Here is a 3,888-nt window from a genome sequence, read left to right as displayed (position 1 = left end):
CTGCGCTAGCATAAGGGACTTGAGACATCTGCTCCACCTCCTCATGTGTTGTAGGGCATTCCCTTTCAGATAACTTGAAGTGGCCAGCTAACGGAGTGCTAACCGGCTTAGCCTTTTCCATATTGAAACGCTCTAGCACCTTTTCAATATACCTCTTCTGAGTTACCCAAAGTTTACCTGCATTTCTATCTCTAAGGATTTCCATGCCAAGGATCTTCTTAGCGGCACTAAGATCCTTCATCTCAAATTCAGCACTCAACAAAGACTACAAAGAGACTATATCATGTTTGTTCTTTGCAGCAATGAGCATGTCATCAACATAAAGCATCAACAAAATAATGGAATTATCACTTGACACTTTATAATAAACACAACTATCATACTCCCTTCTTGTGTAGCCAATCTTCATCATATGAGAATCAAAGCGTTTGTACCACTGCCTAGGAGATTGCTTAAGGCCATAAAGTGACCTCTTAAGCAGACAAACATGGTCTTCCTTTCCCTGCACCTTGAAACCTTCAGGCTGCTCCATGTAAATCTATTCCTCCAAGTCACCATGAAGAAATGCAGTTTTCACATCAAGTTGTTCAAGCTCTAAATCATAAATGGCCACCAAAGCAAGTAGTACCCTGATCGAAGTGTGTTTCACCATCGGAGAAAATATTTCATTGTAGTCTATCCCCTCCTTCTGTGCATAGCCCTTGGCTATAAGTCTGGCCTTATACCTTTCACGCTCCTTCTCAGATGCTGCCTCTTTCTTACGAAAGACCCATTTACACCCAATGATTTTTCTTCCCTTGGGTTTTTCCACAATCTCCCAAGTCTTGTTCTTCTGTAGAGATTCCATTTCTTCCATCATAGCTGTCATCCATTTATCATGTTGTGCATCACTCAAAGCATCATGGTAGGAAGATGGATCACTTGTACCTACAGTTAGGGCATAGGCAACCATGTCCTCAAACCCGTATCTCATAGGTGCTTTGTGAGTACACTTCCCTTTACCCTTTGCCATAGTATAGGGAACTTCTACTGCTTTCTGTTGTCCTGGTAAGTCATTTGATGACTCATTCTCTCTTATTGTTTCTAACTCACCTAACTCCACCTGCACAGTAGAATCTTCTTTATTTTCATTAACTGCTTGTGAATTGTAATTTGACTTCACTATATGAGACTCATCAAACACAGCGTCTCTGCTAACCACAACTTTCTGTGAACTTGGATCCCACAACTTGAATCCCTTTACACCTTTCTTAAAACTAATAAAGATACATTGCCTAGACTTTGAGTCTAACTTGGAACGATGCTCACTCTCAACATGCGCATAGGCTGAACAACCAAATATTTTTATAATAGAATAATCTACTGGCTTTCCTGTCCATACCTCTTCAGGAATTTAACAATCAATCGCCTTTGATGGAGACCTATTGATGAGGAAATATGCCATGTTCACTGCTTCTGCCCAAAATCTCTTGCTCAACCCTGCATTCAACCTCATACTCCGAGCTTTTTTTAGAAGTGTTTTGTTCATCCTTTCAGCTACACCATTTTTCTGTGGTGTCTTTGGAACCGTGAAGTGACGTGTAATCCCTTCAGTTTTGCACAATTCTAGAAACGGCTTGTATGTGTACTCTCCTCCATTATCTGTTCTCAAGTATTTGATTTTCTTTTCTGTCTTCTTTTCTACCTCAGCCTTCCATTCCTTAAATTTAGTGAACACCTCACTTTTATGCTTTATGAAGTAGATCCAGACTTTTCTTGAGTAATCATCAACAAAGGTCATGAAGTATTCTGCCCCACCTTTAGATTTTGTTGTTGAAGGACCCCATACATCGCTGTGTACATAATTAAGCACCCATTTACTCTTATGTTTTATAGTTTTGAAACTAACCTTGCACTGTTTTTCGAACACACAACACTTGTAGAAATTCAGTTTACAAGTTTTTACTCTCTTCAACATTTTCCTTTTATGAAGCTCCATCAATCCTCTTTCTCCCATATGCCCTAACCGCATATGCCACATATAGGTATCATCTGTATCAAATACTGCATCTGTAGTCACAGATGCTCCACCTATAACTGTGCTCCCTATGAGTCTATATAGGTTTCCTACTAACTGTCCTTTCATGACAACCATTACACCCTTAATAACTTTGAGAACTCCACCTTCTGCTATGTACTTACAGCCATTTGAGTCAAGTGCTCCCAAAGATATTAAGTTTTTCCTTAATTTTGGTGCATGTCTCACATCTGCTAGGGTTCTTACTATCCCATCAAACATCTTGATTTTGATAGTGTCAATCCCAATGGTCTTGCATACGGCATCATTCCCCATTAGGACAGACCCACCATTATATGGTTGATATGTATCAAACCAATCCTTTTGTGGACACATGTGATATGAACATCCAGAATCTAAAATCCAAGAATCAGAAGGTTGATTCTTACCTGATGATATAGAGAGTACATCTCCATCTAAACTGTCAGCTACTCTAGCTTCCTCAGATGCCTTATCTACACCTTTCTTCTTTAAGTCCGCCTTCCTCTTCAAGCACTCTCTCTTCAGATGACCTTCCTTCTTGCAATAGTAACAAGAGACCTTTGTCTTTGTCCCTTTTGATTTCGATCGACTCTTCCCAGATCCTTTCTGATTTGATCTCCCTCTTTCCTGCTCCTTGTCACATCCGAAAAAACATTCTCCTTGAGATTTTGTACTACTGACCTTCTTCCTTGTATCATTGGACATGAGGGCAGCTGCGACTTCATCCATCTCAAGGGTCTCATTCCCGTACAAGAGAGTCGTTACTAGGTGATCATATGATTCTGAGAGCCACGACAGTAATAGTAACGCCTTGTCTTCGTCCTCGATCTTAATCTCCAGGTTTGCAAGTTTACTTACGATCTGATTGAACATGTTAAGATGCTCTAATAGATCCGTACTTTCCTCCATCTGTAGATAATACAATTGCTTCTTCACGAACAATTTGTTCGTTAAGGACTTCGTCATGTAGATGCTTTCAAGTTTCACCCATAACTGCGGTGCAGATTCGATACCCACAACATATTGTAAGGCATCATCAGAAAGATTTAATCAAATAGCACTTACCGCCTTTTCCTCCATCTCTTCCCAATCTTCGTCAGTAATTTTTGCAGGTTTCTTCTACTTTCCCAACAACATTTTCGTCAAACCCTGCTGTATCAGAAGATCCTTCATCCTTTGACGCCAGAGGGTGAAATTGTTCTTCCCATTAAACCTCTCAATGTCATACTTGACATTCGATCCCTTCCCTGCCATCGTCATAGTAAAACCTAGAAAACGGAAACCTAGAGCTTTGATACCAATTTGTAGAAACGCAACCCTAAAACGATGCAGAAGATAATGGAAAAACAAAACAAACAATGCACACGGATTTTACGAGGTTCGGCAAGGTTGCCTACGTCCCCGGTGAGATGAGATCCTGCTTCACTATCAATGGAGAATAGGGTTATAGCGCTCGTCCTCACACCTCTCAGTATTGCTTGCATTACAGAGAAAGAAACCCTCGCTACAAATATATAGCGAGAAAAACCCTAATCCGGATTAAACTATAATTGTCACCCTAATCCGGATTGAATTACAATTGCCCTCAAATAAAAATTTCGAGCGGGGGGCTGCGCCCCCCTACACCCCCTGCTATGCAGGGGGTCTCCTGCCCCCCTTGCAACCCCCACGGCCCGCTAACTGGCTAGCGGGACCACCGTCCTACCTGTCTAGGTGCTGCACCAATATCCCTGGATTAAACTGCGACGGAATACAAGACATCATACACCAACAATTCACTCAATAATCTTTCTTGCGTGTCAATGTGCAAAGATAGCAACAAAAGCACATAACATTAAGTTTCATTGTTT

The sequence above is a fragment of the Macadamia integrifolia genome, chromosome 13 (genome assembly GCF_013358625.1).
Source record: "Macadamia integrifolia cultivar HAES 741 chromosome 13, SCU_Mint_v3, whole genome shotgun sequence".
NCBI classification, from domain to species: domain Eukaryota; kingdom Viridiplantae; phylum Streptophyta; class Magnoliopsida; order Proteales; family Proteaceae; genus Macadamia; species Macadamia integrifolia.
Note: the sequence above shows the minus strand (reverse complement) of the source record.